This window comes from Arachis hypogaea, chromosome 12, assembly GCF_003086295.3.
Source record: "Arachis hypogaea cultivar Tifrunner chromosome 12, arahy.Tifrunner.gnm2.J5K5, whole genome shotgun sequence".
Lineage (NCBI taxonomy): Eukaryota > Viridiplantae > Streptophyta > Magnoliopsida > Fabales > Fabaceae > Arachis > Arachis hypogaea.
The window spans coordinates 118021812-118041416 of record NC_092047.1 but is presented as its reverse complement, the minus strand read 5'-3'; positions in this window follow the sequence as shown (position 1 = coordinate 118041416).

Sequence of the window (19605 nt, the reverse complement as noted above, 5' to 3'; positions counted from 1 at the left end):
TTTTAACCAAAATCTATCATCTTTATTAACAATTAAGAACAAAAACAATAACGAATTAGATCTTCCATTGATCCTAATAAATTTTTTGGCCATTCCAATCGATTAAAATATTAAATTTGATCTGTCACGTTCGTGAGGAGTTATGAAATCGTGTTTCGTTGAAAACCAATCGATTGGACTATCAAACCAATCGATTGGATTTTAGTTTATCACTAAACAATCGATTGTAAATTGCCGGGAAGCATGGTTTTGCATAAATCAATCGATTGGTCATAGTAACCAATCGATTCAACAATGAATTAAATGTGGAAATTATGTAAATCAATCGATTGTTTAGGATTTTCAATCGATTGATTTCTTCAAAACAATCGATTGGTCTCACTATTCAATTGATTGGTTATGGCTAAAAATCGATTGAACTTTGCTTGTGACTTCTAATTCAATCGATTGGTTTGAAACTCTTATATTCCTTCAATAGGTAATCTACAATAAGTTAAGTATACTACTTATGGAATAAATCTCTCTATGCACTTGTTGGTGTAATCGATCTTTTCCATTCCACTAGACGCCGCAAAAATTGCTCAACCTGAACATATTGGTTGGACAAAGATGTTCAGATTCACCATAATACAAAAAAAATACTATATTTATAAGATAATAATTATTTGTTGGAACTTGCCTCTGCTGGATCTTTCAAGGTGTATGAAGTTTATGTGTCTTTTGGAATTTTAGAAACAAGATTCCCAATCCCTTGACCTCTGTTGCACAAAACCTGATGATGATTATGGTAGTCAGTTAGATATGTAATACAAGTAGTGTAATTAATTAAATATCAATAAGTTTGATTATTTATTTTTAGGTTAAAAGCATCCTGGTCTGTACGATCATCGCCAATATAAATTGGGAAAACGTCATTGGAATTGTCATATTTCAAGCAGTTTTCTTCCTTGGGTTAGCTTCAGTTTCGGGTACTCATTGAGCACCAATCAAACTTGAAGCGCCAATGCAGTCCAACACTGACGAAAAAACAGAGGGTGTAACCAATCAATGAATAGTCTAGGATAATTAAAAAATGAAAATTGATAGGGTTGAGTCACTATAACTATAGTACATTCTCATGAACACAACGAATGTGAACAAACAAACAGACTGAAATCATTTTCCTGCAACAAATGAACGAAATCACAGCAAGCAAGGTAGGTAGGAAGAAAGAAGTAGTGACTTAAAGAAAACATTATTAAAGTAAAGGAGATGAAGAAATTAGGTATTTCTTTGAGGGAAAAGTCTCCACAATCGGTTGAAGTTTCAAACCAATCGATTGAATTAGAAGTTACGGGCAAAGTTCAATCGATTTTTAGCCATAACCAATCGATTGAATAGTGAGACCAATCGATTGTTTTGAAGAAATCAATTGATTGAAAATCCTAAACAATCGATTGAATGACATAAATTCCACATTTAATTCATTGTTCAATCGATTGGTTACTATGATTGATTTATGCAAAACTATGCTTCCCAGCAATTTGCAATCGATTGTTTAGTGATAAACTGAAATTCAATCGATTGGTTTGATAGTCCAATCGATTGGTTTTCAACGAAACACGATTTCATGACTCCTCACGAACGTGACAGATCAAATTTAATATTTTAATCGATTAGAATAGCCAAAAAATTTATTAGGATCAATGGAAGATCTAATTCGTTATTGTTTTTGTTCTTGATTGTTAATAAAGATGATAGATTTTGGTTAAAATAATTATTTATAAAATAAAAAATCGTTTTTATAATTAAATAAAATATATGGGGTTAATTTGTAATTAAATTTAAAAAATGACTATTTAGCAATTATTAAAAAACTTTAAAAAATATGTTTTGTTATGGGACCATTTAATGGTCCAAACGTTCTGGGACCACCGAATTCTAAGCCATGTTTTTTAGTTTTTTTTTGTATTTTTTTATTTGAAAATAAAAGTTGATTTAGCAAGATTTGAATGGTGGATTCTAAAATTTTGCCAAGTAAGCGATGGTGACGTTAGTAAAAGAAGAGAAATAACTTAGAAGTAATGTGAGTAAACCTATGTATCTACTTTTATATATTAAGAATAGATTGTTTTGCACCATTAACTCTAAATGTCTCTAATTAAAAACATTACTTTTCTCGTATTCTTTTATCATTTCGTGAAACTAAAAGTCTTTACTTGACCATGTCAATTTGAAATTATCAAATGATATCAACTTAACTCAAAACAGTTAACTACTTATTTTAAATATATCTGTATAAAAAATTAAAAAACCAAATATTATTTTAGCTTCTTATTAAAAATATAAATTATTTTTGACAAATAAATATCTATCTACCTATCTATTAGTAATATATTAAAACAGAGCCCACGATAATATCTAGATATATTGCTCGCCTTTTAGTTTTTTATTACTAAACCACGTTAGCTTAAATAGCTAACTGGTTACTGGTACATCTTATTTAATTAAATTATTTTTTAATCCTTCTGTTTTTATTTAAAATATTTTTTAGTTCTTTTACAAAATAAAAAGGTCTGTTACTATTATTATGTCATAAAAAAATCAGTTATTTTATATTTTTAATAATATTAATTTTTCTAATAAATATAAATTAAATTAAATTTAGACTAGCATTGATAAGTTTTAAAATATTATTATCATTTTCCTTAACAATCTTTGCCCGTCACATTTTCGTTGATTAGTGTTATATAATACAATAAATACAATAAAAATTACTATAACTAGATTAAGACTTACACATTGCATAGAAAGCTAAATTAATTATACAAATTATATTATATAGTATAAATTTTAAAATATTGTATTATTTACAAATTAATTAGATAATATATAAGTTAATATTAAATTTAAATGCTCGTTTATAAAAAATATTTTGTAAAATCTCTACAATACTCTTATTCTTCTTTTTTCCAAACCAAATTCTAACCCTCTCCTAACACGAATGAAAGAAAAAGAGAGAAAGAGAAAAAAATAAAGAAAAAGAGGGGGAGAACGACACTGGTGAGGGCCACGCCGCCGTCGCTGTTGTCGTCGTGGCTGTGGAGGACTGTCGTCGTCGCTGAGCGAAGCCTGAGCAGAGAGAAGAGAACGCGTGGAAAAGAGAGGCGCGATGAACAAAGAGGGAGGTTCCGTCGCTGTCATTGCCGGAGCTCTAACCATCGCCATAGAAGCCAACCTCGCCGTCATCGTCGCGGTTGCATATTTGAAGCTTCGAGGAGAGAAGGAGTTTGAGGCAAGAGAGAAATACCGAGGAGGAGGGACCGTCCGCTGCCACGTTGTTCCTGTCACCGTTTGGATGTACCTGCCAAGCCATCGTCTTTGCTGCTGGAGTTGTTGGTGCTGCTAGAGTTGAACCATTCCTGTCACTCTTCTGGTCTAGCCTTTTTTCCTGATTATGCTCTAACTTTTATGTGCTATTATGCCACCATTTAATATGGAGTTAAACCTCAGAGTGGTCCCTGAACTTGCACTCGACCCTCAAAGTGGTCCTTAAACTTGCAATGGCCTCAATATTATCCCCGAATTTAACACATGTGGTTCACGGTCGTCCCTGAAGCATTTTTCGGGGAATATTCCTTAACGGCGCGCTGACGTGTATGGAGAGGCGCCACGTTGGATATCTGACGTGGTTATTATCATTTTTTAACTCAATGTAGTCCCTGAATTATTTTATAACCCTAATCCCCAATTTATTATCAGAAACCACTCCGTTTCTTCTTCTCTGCTCTCCTTCGTCTTCTCTGCCATTGTTGAGCTGCCATTGTTGAACGTGATTTGAGTGGGTCATGATGGGTGGAGTAATAGTTGAAGTACCTAGTGGTGTGATAATTGGTTTGGCCCCTTACTTCCTTGATTCTGGCATTGAATACTTTGCAAGCATTGTTACATATGTTGTCACATTTTGGTTGGGAGGGGAAGAAGGCCCGATTCCATGCATCTCTTCGTCATTTGGAAAGGTACTCCCATGCTTCCTTTTTAGCTCTCTAGATTTTCATCATCCCCTCAATGAATCCCTCTTGAGCAGTAGATCTTACACACTCCCACAGTAATCTTCTAAGTTCATTGTCTTTCCACTGCTTATTGAAGTTTCTCCGCAAGTGCTATACACAAAATCTGTGGTGGACATCAGGGAAGACCTCCTGCACAGCTGTGATTAGCCCCTGCATGAAACTACTGAAATTAATAACTTACAATATCGGGACCCAAAATGGTCCCTCACCTTACATAAGTGACATCAAAATAGTCCCTACACATACATAAGTGACATCAAATTAATTCCTACACATGTATAAGTGACAACAAATTCATCCCCACGATTTATTAAGTTCTACTCATACTCCATTCTATCAATACAGTCAATAACAATGTGTGAAACAAACCAATAAATATAGAAATAGAATCATGAAAGCAAAACATGGCTACAAAAAATACATCAACCTAAGGAGTTCAACCCTTACTAAAATACAATAACTAGTAAATAGCAAAGACATCGTTACCTTTTACATGTCCAAAATGAAACACCACCCATTTTGGGTGTAGTTCCCTAGATCCTCTTGCAACAGCTCAAGAAACCACCTCCAATTATTCGTGTTCTCAACTGGTACAATGGCATATGCAATGACGTAAATGGCTGCCAAGATTTGTCCACCAAATCTGGTTTTCTGGAATGCTCCATCAAGCCCTATTAGAGGTCTACATCCCGCCCTAAATCCATTCTTGCACCCATCCAGACAAATATACATCTTGTCAAAAATAGGCTCTTCTGCGGGGTTTGAAGTATGTTAAAGTTTCAGAGTGCTTCAGGGGTGTCTTCATTTCTTCGGAATGCCAAGAATTTGTCCTATCTAACTCATCATGATATACATCATGAGCATCATAACCTCTAAAATTTGGGCCTTCATCATAACCTCAATTTGCTGCCTCCATCCATCATGACCCACTCAAATCACGTTCAACAATGGCAGCTCAACAATGGCAGAGAAGACGAAGGAGAGCAGATAAGAAGAAACAAAGTGGTTTCTGATAATAAATTGGGGATTAGGGTTATAAAATAATTCAGGGACTAAATTGAGTTAAAAAATGATAACAGCCATGTCAGATATCCAACGTGGCGCTTCTCCATACACGTCAGCGCACCGTTAGGGAATATTCCCCGAAAAATGCTTCAGGGATGACCGTGAACATGTGTTAAATTCGGGGATAATATTGAGGCCATTGCAAGTTTAAGGACCACTTTGAGGGTCGAGTGCAAGTTCAATGACCACTCTGAGGTTTAACTCTTTAATATGTCTTGTCCTTGTTTTAATTCGATTTTAGTTCTTCTCTGTTATAGATTCCCAGAACTATCGTCAGCTCCATCTTGTCGCTACTCCGGTCCAAATTCTGTGCTCATTTGTTCTATTTTGCTTCAATCCTCCTCACCTTGAATTTGGTACTCTGAGTTTGGTATCTTCGGTCCCTTAGGACCACATTGTTAGTAGGCTTTACATTTATAACCATTAATCTTTTGGTTTATGCTATTATGAAGTTTCGATTATATTTATAAAACTATTATTGAAGAACTTTGATTTAATTAAAATAATTGATTTATTATAGTTGAATAATTATTTTTATGAAGTTTATACCTTAGAATTTTATATGAGAGTATATATATATATATGTTTTTTTTTGGTGACTGAAATAAATTAAACAAAGAAAAACAAAACAAACAAAACAAGGAACTGCTTAAATAGAGGGACAGTCCCGTTTAAGACTACTCTTAAACTCCTTCCAAGGTGGAAGAAGCTCCACATGCGAAAGTTGTAACTTCATCGCCATCTTTGCCATAGTATCTGCCACCATGTTTGCATCTCTCATAATCAAACGAAAGTCAACACGCCAATTCCAATGCATAATATCTCTTATTTTGAGCACCAGTGGATCAATAAACCCAAAACCATCTTGAGTAACAAGATTAAATGCTTCCATACAATCCGTCTCACAAATAACATCTCGTTGACCCACATCCCAAGCTAAGAGATATCCTCTCCAAATAGCAAACAATTCTCCTTGAAGAATACTATTACTCTCAATCATTCCCAAACACCCCATTTGCCAGCTCCTATTACAATCTCTAATAACACAAGCAAAACCAACACTATCACCCGAACCAAAATAACTAGCATCACAATTAATCTTAAAAGTACCAATGGATGGGGGATTTCAAAAACCATTTAGAGTAGAGGGAAGGGACATACGTTGTAATTCAAAAATATTCCTAAGCTCCTTTTCTGAAGTTAATGATAGACAAATCACTTTTTTCGGAGGCCAAGTTTCATGGGGATTAAATATGTCATTATTCCTTGCTCGCCATATCTACCAAAGTCTCGAAAAGAACTTGAACGGATGCTCTCTGTTATGATACAAGAACCAGTTCTTCAAATCCAAAGGATGACAAGAAATATCCAACCTATGCCAGACAAGCTGAGCTTTTGGACAATCCCGAATACAATGTAAAACCAATTCCTGGCTAGAAAGACATCTTGGACACCTATCCGATGACGACATCCCTCTTCTATAGTGAAAACTTGTAGTAGGAAGAGCCTCCTTAAGACACAACTAAGCCAAAAATTTATGCTTTTCCAGAACAAGCTGACGCCAAAGCCAAAGCCAATTCTCCCGCTCCTCCCAACCAAACAGCTGCTTACACAACCACGAGCAACCATTGCATGAGTCATAGACTTTGGCAGCAGACCTACTCCAATACCAACCTATATGTTTGATAAAGCTTTATATTATTTTAGAATATTTGATTTTATTCGAATATATACTTTTTGAAGCATTGAAGTATTTGTTGGCACTCACTTACTTTAAAATTATGGAATGTGTTCTTATAATTGAAAAAGTATGATTGAAAAAGATTTCTGATGAGAAAGTATTATCTGATTTGATTTGATTTGATACTTTATATATTTGAAAGATTAAAGATTTATTGTATTTAAAACCATATGTTTTGAATTGGTTTGGGAGGCTGGTATTAGAAAATAGTAGTTAACGGTGGTTATGACGCTAACTTAGATGCATCTGACTCAGACTCCAGCTTGCAGGGGTGTTACTAGCTTAATGTGAAGGCCACACGTTAGATCTGTTATTCTATTCGGACACACAGGAGGAAATGGCTACCCACAGATGTGGAATCGCTCATGTGTGAACTTTTGATTTGATTTCTGTATGAACTCCCTTATTGATTCACTTATTATTATCAACTATTACTTTTTAATTAAAATTTCTTTGATAATAATGTTTATATGGCCTCACGTTGATTATAGGTGTATTGTTTATTCACTGAATTTCCAAACTCATCCCGTTTTTCTAAAAATAATTTTCAGGAACAGATACTTGACTATGTGAGACTTTCTATTCAAGAGTAACGATATGCAATGAGTACCTATTATTTGTCAAGTTCTTAGATGTATATACTCCATATGTCACAGACAGGATCCAACCATTCGTAATTATTTTATCTTTTTGTTAAAAATGTATAACTATTTATTTTAGAACTTGTAAAATATTTGTAACTTTCTTATTTAACTTATATTTGAGTATGTTAGGCTTGTTATAGAATTATTTTCCTGAGCGCCGGTTATAGCTCATTTTAGGTCATGACATATTTATAATTTGTATATAATTTAATATACTTATTCAAAAAAAAAGTAAAGAAAAATGTATAACAATAATAAAATCTTGTGAAGTTAGTCTCTTTCATAAATATTGACATGTGTTTTCTAGTATTTTTATATAATAAAAAAATAATTGAAAATAAAAATACAAAAAATATAGTGTAAAATTATAAATAAATTTTATTAATCTTGATATATTGGAATATATATCTAGTAAAAAGATGTTGTTTGTCAATATTAAATGTGTTTAAAAATATTTTAGATATTTCATTTGAGAGATTAAAAAATAGAATAATAGTATACACTTTAAATATTTGTAACTTAAAATTGTTATTATTATAGTTTTAATATAAATATGTGATGGTTTTTAGTGGCTAAGAGAAGGGGGTTGAATCTTAGCCCCTTTTTCACTTGATAATACTTGCTGGTCTTTTAAAACAACTTCTGGACACTTTTTTATTTTTGTCTCGTACCCAACCAAGAGACTTTTCTTTTTATCTCGTGACCCGGCACGACATAATTTTCAGTTTTATCTCCTGTACAGCAGAAACAGAAATGGAGTATAAGAGAGAGAAAATTACACCCAGATATATCCTGGTTCAGCTGCTAAGTGTAGTGTAGCCTACATCCAGTCTCCATCACAACAATGATAGAATTTCTCTATAATCATCTTTGATTACAATCACAAATTCTCTCTAGGAACTACCCTTCCTATTCGGGACAAGTCCAGAATCTAAACCCCAATCCTGAACTTGACTTGGTCACTGCCAAGCTTTCAACTGCTAAGTGCTAACCCAACTTGCAAGGAAATTCCCACAGAATCATGAAACACAACACAGATGTACAAAGGACCTCTAAGGACATCTATGGCTTTTTCTTTTAATTTTGCACTCTCTGCCTTTTTCCGCTCTATGGCTTTTTCATACAAATCTCATTGTTTGCCTTTTTTCCATGAGACTCAAGACAGACAAAATTAAACAGAAAATTTACAAAATGAAGAACATTGAAGGAGAAGAAATTCTGTTAGCTTAGGTAGCTCTGAGAATCCTGTGCCTTGCACTCTCACTCCTTACTTCAAGCCCTGGCTGTTCACCCTTATATATAGGGAGAAGCCTCCACGATTGAAACCAAACAAACCAAGCTAATCTTCTTCTTCTTCATGCAAACTGATTCGGCTAGAGAGAGAAGAGGGAACTGAATGTAAAACCCAACATGCAATTACCTCTAGTCCTTCCTTGGTCACCAATAATCATTAATCCGAGCCTTCCATCTTGCCTTACACTCCAAGATGAACTCCTAGCCCTTGATGAGTTATGATGATGACAGCTTCATCTGCTCCAACTTCTGCCTCCTCCATCACGTAGCCACTGTAGCTACCTCCTGTGGTGGTTGAGAAACATCAGAGACAAGCCATCCCTCCAAGGATCTTCCTCTACTGACCGAAATCTTCTTCAACCATTTTTGGTATGGAGAAGCCAAGATCTCTTCACCAAATCTTACCATAAGTGATGAGAATCTCAGTCACAGCATACTTTTTGTTTTCTTTTTCTTGCCATCATTGTGATGGTCTTATTGCTTGCATCTTCATCTCTTTGGTGGCTAGCTTTAGCTTCCATGCTTTCTCTATTGATATGACCGAAAGATAAGAAAGAGTAGAGAGAGAAGAAAGAAAATATTCAATGGATTTGAGCAATAATTAATGTAGCAAAGAGAGAGAACAAAAGTGAACTCAAGTTTCCCACTTCCCTTTGCTGAGTAGCGTGTAGAGTCATTAAAGCAATCAAATCAATTTCTCTCTCTCATTTATGTTTCCAATGCTAGTGTAAAATCCCTAAAATACCCTTATTTCTCTTTTTTTCCCCCAAACCAGAAACCCTAGTTCTCAAAATTGGGAAACCCTTTACCCAGCCACCAGCCACACCCACGGAAGAGAGAGGAGAGATCCAAAGAGTGGGGAGCCGCGAGGGAAGAAGAGGAAGTAGGGAGAGATTGGACCACGCCCAGTCATCACCGTCGTGCTGCGTCTCGCTGTCGCCGCCATCGCGCCTGGTGCTGCACGCCGAGCTCATTCCTTCATCGTCAACGCTGCCAGAGGGGAGAGAAGAGGGCGACGTGATGCAAGCCAAGGCCGAGAGGAATGGGACGCAGTGCCTCCATCGCGATTGATCCGCCGCCACTGCTGTTGGGTCCGCCATGGGAAGAAACGCGATGGTGGGGAAAGAATCTATCACTGCTGCTGAGCTCTGCCCCTGTTTTTGGTTTGTCTTTCTAAAGCCGCTGCTGTCATTGGAGTTACATGATTGGATGAAATGTGGAACTGCTGCTGCCATGGCCGCCGCGCCTCTACCACCAAGAAACGCCTAGCCGCCGCCGTCGAAGCCAACCTCACCGCCATTGTCGTCGTTGTAGATTCGGAGCTTCGAAGAGAGAGGAGTTCTCGGAGAGAGAGAAACGCCAAGGAGGAGGGACCATCCGCTGCTGCGCTGTTCCTGTCGCCGTTCGGATGTATCTGAGCTAAGCCATCGTCCTTGCCGCCAGAGTTGTTGGTGCTGCTAGAGCTAAACTGCTCCTGTCATTATCCGGGTCCAGCCTTTTTCCTTGATTCTGCTCTAGCTTTCATGTCCTATTATGCCACCATTTAATCTATCTTATCCCTGTTTTAATTCGATTTTAGTTTTGCCTGCTTTAGATTCTCAGAACTATCGCCAGCTCCATCTTTGTGGCTATTCCGGTCCAAATCTTTGCTCTCATTCGTTTTATTCTACTCCAATCCTCTTCACCTTGAATTTGGCACTCCGGGTTTATTATCTTCGGTCCCTTGGGACCACATTATGAGTAGGCTTTACATTTATAACTGTTAAGCTTTTGGTTTATGCTATTATGAGTTTTTAATTATATTTATAAAACTATTATTGAAGAACTTTGATTTGATTAGAATAATTGATTTATTATAGCTGATTAATTATTTTTATGAAATTCATACTTTAGAAATTTTACATGAGACTATATATATGTTTGATAAAGCTTTATATTAATTTAGAATATTGATTTTATTCGAATATATACTTTTGAAATATTAAAGTATTTGTTGGCACTCTCTTTTAAATTATGAGATATGTTTTTATGATTGAGAAAATATGATTTGAAAAGATTTCTGATAAGAAAGTATTATCTAATTGATTTGATTCGATATCTTATATATATTAGAAATATCAAAGATTTGTTGTATTTGAAATTATATGTTTTGAATTGGTTTGGGAGACTCGTATTAGAAAACCGTAGTTAACGGCGGTTATGACGTTAACTTAGATGCATCTAACTCAGACTCCAGCTAGCAGGGGTGTTGCTAGCCTAACGTGTAGGCCACACGTTAGATCTGTTATTCTGTTAGGACACACAAGAGGAAAGGGCTACCCATAGAGGTGGAGCCGCCCAGGTGTGGACTTTTGATTTGATTTCTGTATGAGAACTCCCTTATTGATTAACTTATTATTATCAATTATTATTTTCTAATTAAAATTACTTTGATAATACTATTTATATGGTCTCATGCCGATTATAGATGTATTGTCTAGTCACTGAGTTGCAAAACTCACCCCGTTTTTCTAAAATTATTATTCAGGAATAGATAATTGACTATGTGAGACTTTCTATTCAAGAGTAATAATCTACAACGAGTATCTATTCTTTATCGAGTTCCTAGGTGTATATGCTCCATATGTCACAGGCAGGATCTAACTATTCTTAATTATTTTAATTTTTGTTAAAAATGTATAATTATTTATTTTAGAACTTGTAAAATATTTGTAAATTTCTTATTCAACTTATATTTGCGTATGTTATGCTTGCTTGGGGATTATTTTCCTGAGTGCCGTTCATGGCTCATTTTCGGCCGTGACAAAGTGGTATCAGAGCTTAGGTTTAATCTGTATAATATGGAGCAAGTGTCCTATGGTAGGATCACAATTGTATAAATAGAAGCGCGCCTATTTGTATAAATTGTGGCACTATCAAAGGCCTATAGGAATGTCCTCTTTGTCCTCTATGTCATTGTTGTCTTCTGATTATTGTGATCATGCGTCTTCTGCCGCTTCTTTCTACTCCTGTCCTTTTGCACCCAATCTTGACTTATCCTTTGGTAGATTTTTTCGAATGTGTTTTGGCAATGATTTCAGCTTTGGTTCCGGTTCGCAATTTCTCTCGTATCTAGTTCTAATTTTCTTCGTTTTTGTGAATGTATGCTTTAATCTTCTTCGTCTTCGTGTTGTTCTATGATTCCTGATGTCAATAGTTCATGAATTACTTAAAAGATTCAATCTATGTTTGCTGCGAATTACCATCTGATTCCTTTATGGAATTCTATTTGAATTTGTTGAACGCATAGATTTGTTGAGTTACTAATTAAGCTGCTTTGTTCTAGATTTGATAAGCGATATTGGAGTTTTCTTCTTATGTTGATAATCTTTGGAGTTATGACCTAATTTTGATTTGCTTGTAATCCTTTCTTTCAAAACAAGAATTTTGAAAACGGTTATTTAGTTGCTCAAGAAAAAGGACTATGCGATGAACATATGAATGTAGTGTTGTTGTTTGTTGGATTGATGATTTTTTCTGCTTAGGTGTAGTGAATTATTTAGATAATCAGTTAGCTGGATCGAAGGTCTTTTCCAATCTAAGAGCTTTCAGTTAATTTAGTACTTTGCTTATGGAAAAAAAAATTCTTTCGTTTATTAGCAACTTTCTTCAACATGTCAGTGGTCTACAATAACATAGTGTTTTTAAGTTGAATATCAGATGTTCTGTCATGTGCATGATGGAAGCTATCTAATAATCTTGTTATATGTAAAAAGGAATTTGGTTTACTCATTCTTTCATGTGTCATAGCCGAACCCAAGCCCGGTACACTTGCGGTACATAGCCGGTCCCAAACCCGGATAAAGGAGGAGGGTTGTGTTAGGTCTTCGGCAACCAACATAAAAATATAGTCGAACCCCCATGACATGGATTCTTTCATGTATCATATGCTTAAAAAAATGAGTTTTGGCAGCAAATTCAAAACACTTGAAAAAGAATCAGACAATTGTACCTTAGTTTAGTCAGGGCTTCATTCTATTTGTATCTTAAATTCCTTCCCTCTCATCTAATTATATCTCTTTAATTTATGAAAAATTAATTGCTGTTGTTGAAATTTTGACAAAGTGAGTTTGGAAGCAGTTATATGTACAACTACATGTAGACCATCACAACTTTGTGGATTGCCTAATCTTGTCCAAGTTGATTTAGAGTAGAATGGTTTACTTGGTTTTAGTTTTTCCCTGCTATTTTAAACTTATCATTGCATAAGATGATTTTCAGGAAGACATTCCGTAAATAAATTGAATGGTTCAGTCTTCAAATTGCCAAGCACTCATTGATCGAAGTAACAGAATTATTTATAATTATATTAGTTTTAAAAATTTTATCTATTTTGCTCATTGATTTTGTAGGCAATGTGGATGTTAGTATCTGCAATTCTGCATGGAACATGTTTAAACTGACGTGCATATAATGAATCTCATTATTTGAATTGGCTATGTTTGTAAACATGGTAGTTCCAATATGAAAAAAACCGGAAAGTTTTGAAACAAGATCATGTTTTTTTTTTCTTGAGATATATTTTCTGGATATTTTTCATGGAATATAATCTGATAGTAATGTGTTTAGCTTAGCACTTGAACATGACATGAGTTAAAATATCTAGCATTATCACATCTTGTGGTGTGGTTATTGAGCATGGTGCATACAGGACTAGAAATTATAACATGTGAGAAATAGTTCTTTTAAGCTCCTTTCTTTTTATTTAAGTAATGGTAATCGTTAAGTTTGAGAACGCTAGGTATTCTTTTCGAGTTAGTTTGTGTCGAAGTATGCGTTTTGATCGTGCCACGTGATTTGACATATCATTCATTCTTCTATCTTTCATATCGGGAGTTCCTTGTTTTAATTCTTCTTGAAATGCAATACATCTTAAACATATCTCGATCTGATCATGCTGCTGGCTATCCCTTAGATTCTTGACAATATAAGTGTCGACTTTGCTTTTCTCCACGTGAACTATGTAACAACTTGATGTAAATCTGAACATGCTTTGTTGTGATACATTATATCTTGTGGTAGTCTCCTGGAGTTTCTTATTTCGGGTCTTCTTTGAAAAAGTTTTGATTTTATTCTTCTTCTACCTGATCGTGTCCCTATCATTCTTTGAATTTTTGATAAGATAGCCCTAGATCTTGCCTGCATTTTTCTACATGGATTGAGTAACTTCCTTATGTTGTTTGGGCCTGCTTGTTTGCAATGCACCACCTATTTCATTAATTTATAAGAGACCTTCACCCTGGATTTTTTTTTCTTTGAATATAACTCGATTCTCTTTCAACCACATCCCATTTGCTCATGCATATCCTTGTGTGATTGTGCACCTAGGTATCCTCCGAGGTTCTTGAGGAAAAACATTTGCCCGACATCTATTAATCTCCAATTCATAAACCTTGCATCTTTTGTTTCAACTTAAATTTTTTTGACGTGATAGCATTTATCCTTTTATCATTTCCTTTGAAATGTTCGTTTCATATTTTTTCTTTGAGCATGTGAAATAATTCTCTTAGTTTTATCTATTGTTGATGAATGTCTTATTTGATTGTATTCCTAATCATTCTCTTAAATCCTTGTGAACATTGACATTGACTTTAGTAACCATTTCCTGTGAGCTTTGTACTTCTTTTATTGTTCCTATCAAAGTTCCTTGATTTGGATTTCTTTCTTAAAATGCAAATTGACTTTCTTTCTAGAACACTTCGTTTAAGTTGCAATCCTATGCATCCTTCTGAATTCTTACGAACACCGTCCGTGACGTTTGATCTTCTATTCCTAAGTTTTGTATTCCACTGAGTAAACTCGAACTTGTTTCGATGTCACGTGCAATTCCTAGATATAACTAGCAATACGTTAGTTTTACAAAACACGAATTATGGACGCGGAAGGTGAAATTTTTAAGTGTGCAACGTTACAAGAAATGTGAAGATAAGTTATGCTGAAGTTTGAGAAGTTGAAATTCCAATTCTTGATGTGAGACCGATTGCTACCATGGATATATTGCATATGTGCAACAGAATAAGAAGATTGGGAAGTGCGAGTGTTCTGAGGAGAAAGTTAAGGAGATTTTGGTACAAGTTGAAGAGTGCTATAGGTGTTTGTCTTATCAAAGGAACAAGAGTGTGTGTGAATGTTAACCACATCTTTTTAACACAAACCTATCTTGTAAATTTTGCACCTCATTATAGTTCTTTCTCATGTTTGGTAAAGTGCTAAAACCAAGTAAAGTTTTGAAGGTTATATCAATTTTCGAGGACGAAAATTTTTGTAAGGAGGGTAGAATGTAAAATCCCTAAAATACCCTTATTTCTCTTTTTCTCCCCCAAACCAGAAACCCTAGTTCTCAAAATTGGGAAACCCTTTACCCAGCCACCAGCCACACCCACGAAAGATAGACGAGAGATCCAAAGAGTGGGGAGCCGCGAGGGAAGAAGAGGAAGTAGGGAGAGATTGGATCACGCCCAGTCATCACCGTCGTGCTGCGTCTCGCTGTCGCCGCGATCGCGCCTGGTGCTGCACGCCGAGCTCATTCCTTCATCGTCAACGCTGCCAGAGGGGAGAGAAGAGGGCGACGTGATGCAAGCCAAGGCCGAGAGGAAGGGGACGCTGCCGTGCCTCCATCGCGATTGATCCGCCGCCACTGCTGTTGGGTCCGCCGTGGGAAGAAACGCGATGGTGGGAAAAGAATCTGTCACTGCTGCTGAGCTCTGCCCCTGTTTTTGGTTTGTCTTTCTAAAGCCGCTGCTGTCATTGGAGTTACATGATTGGAGGAAAGATGGAACTGCTGCTGCCATGGCCGCCGCGCCTCTACCACTAAGAAACGCCTAGCCGCCGCCGTCGAAGCCAGCCTCACCGCCATTGTCGTAGTTGTAGATTCGGAGCTTCGAAGAGAGAGGAGTTCCCGGAGAGAAAGAAACGCCAAGGAGGAGGGACCATCCACTGCTGCGCTGTTCCTGTCGCCGTTCGGATGTATCTGAGCTAAGCCATCGTCCTTGCCGCCAGAGTTGTTGGTGCTGCTAGAGCTAAACTGCTCCTGTCATTATCCGGGTCCAGCCTTTTTCCTTGATTCTGCTCTAGCTTTCTGGTCCTATTATGCCACCATTTAATCTATCTTATCCTTGTTTTAATTCGATTTTAGTTTTGCCTGTTTTAGATTCTCAGAACTATCGCCAGCTCCATCTTTTGTGGCTACTCCGGTCCAAATCTTTGCTCTCATTCGTTTTATTCTACTCCAATCCTCTTCACCTTGAATTTGGCACTCCGGGTTTATTATCTTCGGTCTCTTGGGACCACATTGTGAGTAGGCTTTACATTTATAACTGTTAAGCTTTTGGTTTATGCTATTATGAGTTTTTAATTATATTTATAAAACTATTATTGAAGAACTTTGATTTGATTAGAATAATTGATTTATTATAGCTGATTAATTATTTTTATGAAATTCATACTTTAGAAATTTTACATGAGACTATATATATGTTTGATAAAGCTTTATATTAATTTAGAATATTGATTTTATTCGAATATATACTTTTGAAATATTAAAGTATTTGTTGGCACTCACTTTTAAATTATGAGATATGTTTTTATGATTGAGAAAATATGATTTGAAAAGATTTCTGATAAGAAAGTATTATCTGATTGATTTGATTCGATATCTTATATATATTAGAAATATCAAAGATTTGTTGTATTTGAAAGTATATGTTTTGAATTGGTTTGGGAGACTCGTATTAGAAAACCGTAGTTAACGGCGGTTATGACGTTAACTTAGATGCATCTAACTCAGACTCCAGCTAGCAGGGGTGTTGCTAGCCTAACGTGTAGGCCACACGTTAGATCTGTTATTCTGTTAGGACACACAAGAGGAAAGGGCTACCCATAGAGGTGGAGCCGCCCAGGTGTGGACTTTTGATTTGATTTCTGTATGAGAACTCCCTTATTGATTAACTTATTATTATCAATTATTATTTTCTAATTAAAATTACTTTGATAATACTATTTATATGGTCTCATGCCGATTATAGATGTATTGTCTAGTCACTGAGTTGCAAAACTCACCCCGTTTTCCTAAAATTATTTTTCAGGAATAGATACTTGACTATGTGAGACTTTCTATTCAAGAGTAATAATCTGCAACGAGTATCTATTCTTTATCGAGTTCCTAGGTGTATATGCTCCATATGTCACAGGCAGGATCTAACTATTCTTAATTATTTTAATTTTTGTTAAAAATGTATAATTATTTATTTTAGAACTTGAAAAATATTTGTAAATTTCTTATTCAACTTATATTTGCGTATGTTAGGCTTGCTTGGGGATTATTTTCCTGAGTGCCGATCATGGCTCATTTTCGGCCGTGACAGCTAGCAAATTAAATTTTGAAATCCATCTCAAAATAAGAAATGGGATCCGTTGGAAGGATGCAGCAATGTAACAAAAGGAATGGGTTTCATTTGTATAAAGCAATATATTGTGCCCCATCTCCTTTTGATTTCGGACTAGCCTCTTTGTTGGGCTTTTAAATTGGTTTTTCTGGTCCAATAGCAAAGTATTTAATTCAGCCAAACAATTTAACCAAGGTTGAAAGTAAAATTTATTTTGGGCTTGTAACAACTTTCTTTTTTTGCCCAAACAGAACCTGCATAACAAAAATTAATTTAATCAACATATATGAATTGAAATTAAATTAATATTTTTGCAATTAATCAAATTAATAATGTTTAGTCATCACAAATGTTAACTTAGAGTTTTCCAAACTCATTAATATGAATTATTCTCCACATCCAAATTTATCCAAGTAATTTAGAGGCATGCGCTTCTCCTTCTCCGATCCTTCTTCTTCTCCTTGTTTCAAATTCACGCACGTGAGGAGCTTTTTCTTCTTCTTCTTCTCACGCTTGTTTATACACGGAGCATCTTCTTCGCGTTCCTCCTTCTTCTCATTCTCCTTCCTTTTTTGCGTTCCTTCTTCTTCGTGTGTTTTCTCCTTATCATCGTTCTTTTGTTGTTGTTGTATTTTTTTTTCTTTTCCTCCTTCTTTTCCTAGTGAAGAAGCAGTAGACGGTGAGGAGGAAGAGTTTTGAATTGTGCAGAACAGAAATGAATCGAAATTACATTTAGAATGAACTGAATATGATTTCAGTTCATTTCTGAATATAATTTCAGTTTATTTTTGAGTGAATTATTTTGTTATGATTCTTCTTATTTCACTATCTTGATAGGAATAAAGCCAAGAAAAAAAAGAAAAAAAATCAAACAAAAAAGAAGAAATAAGAAGAAAAAGTTCTTCAAAATTTCTCATTATATTCTTCTTTTTTTGTCTTATTCATCTAATCAAATAAAGAAGAAGAAATACATAATACTACAAAATCACTTGATAGATTTGGATATGTTTTTGTTCATGATTCAATTTTATTTGTGTGTTTATTTTCGAATTAAGTTTGTGTGTCACAATTATTAGGTAATTTCAATTTATTCTGGATTTAAATAAGGTGCATTTAATATGTTCTTGTTTTGAAACGAGTTTACATTCTGAATTTAATTTTCGATTCATTCTAAATATAATTTCAGTTCATTTCTCAACATAATTTCAGTTCATTTCTGTTCTGCACAATTCAAAACTCTTCTTCCTCACCTTCTATGGCTTCTTCACCAAGGAGAGAAGGAAGAAAAGAAAAAAAAATACAGCAACAACAACAACAACAAAAGAATGATGATAAGGAGAAAACACGTGAAGAAAAAGGAACGCGAAAAAGATCAAAGAGGAGGAGGAGGAACGTGAAGAAGAAGGCGAAGAAGAAGAAGAAGTTCCGTGCATAAACGAACGTGAGGAGAAGGAGAAGGAGGAGAAGAAGGAGAAGAAGAAGAAGGAGAACAAGGAAAAGAAGAAGAAGGAGAAGAAGCACGTGTAATCAGTAATCACACTCTTTTAACGATTGTGGTTTTTGTTGGTGTTGGGTCTATTTGAATGAACTTGGATGAAAAAAATATGTAAATGTGTAACAACCCTGAATAAATATTAATTGTATTTAATCGTTATTTTTTAATTTAATTGAGTAATAATACATATTAAATTTAATTAATTATTAAGAGGATTAAATTTTTGTATCATTACTATGGAAAGATTTATTATCTTTTATATTGTAAAATTAAATGATGAGACATAATTATAGAAATTAATACAGCATAAGTTTATTCTATAATAGGTTTATATTATTTTTATATAATAAAAATAGATAGATAAATAGATAGATAGATAGAGAGATTGATAGATCAATTGATTAAAAAATTTATAAGAAATTTAAAGAAATTAGGTTCGATTAATAACTATTTTAAAATATTTTTATAAAATTGTGAGAGAGATCAAATTAGACCAAATATGAGAGAGACCAAGAGAGATTAAAATAGTTCTTGTTGTTGTGGTTGTTATTATTTTTCGATAAAATGATAATCTCTAAAATGGCCAGAAATTACTAATTTTTTGAACAAATTGATGTGGTTGCTGCACTATCCACTATGCATGATGTATTGGAACCAAATTTTTTTATTCGTTAATTCGAGATTCCTCAATATTTTGCTGTCCAAAAAAAAAATTTACAGCAATGGGTGAAAGACGACCATAAAGTTCATCAAGTCAACTTCACTCACCACCACCACCACACAATCCAAAGACTTGCCTTAGCTTCGAAACCCAGAGAGTACTTTGCAAACTGCTAGCCCTTCCCTCTTCCATCGCCTTTCTTTCTTTGTTCTGAATTCTGATCCCATCTGA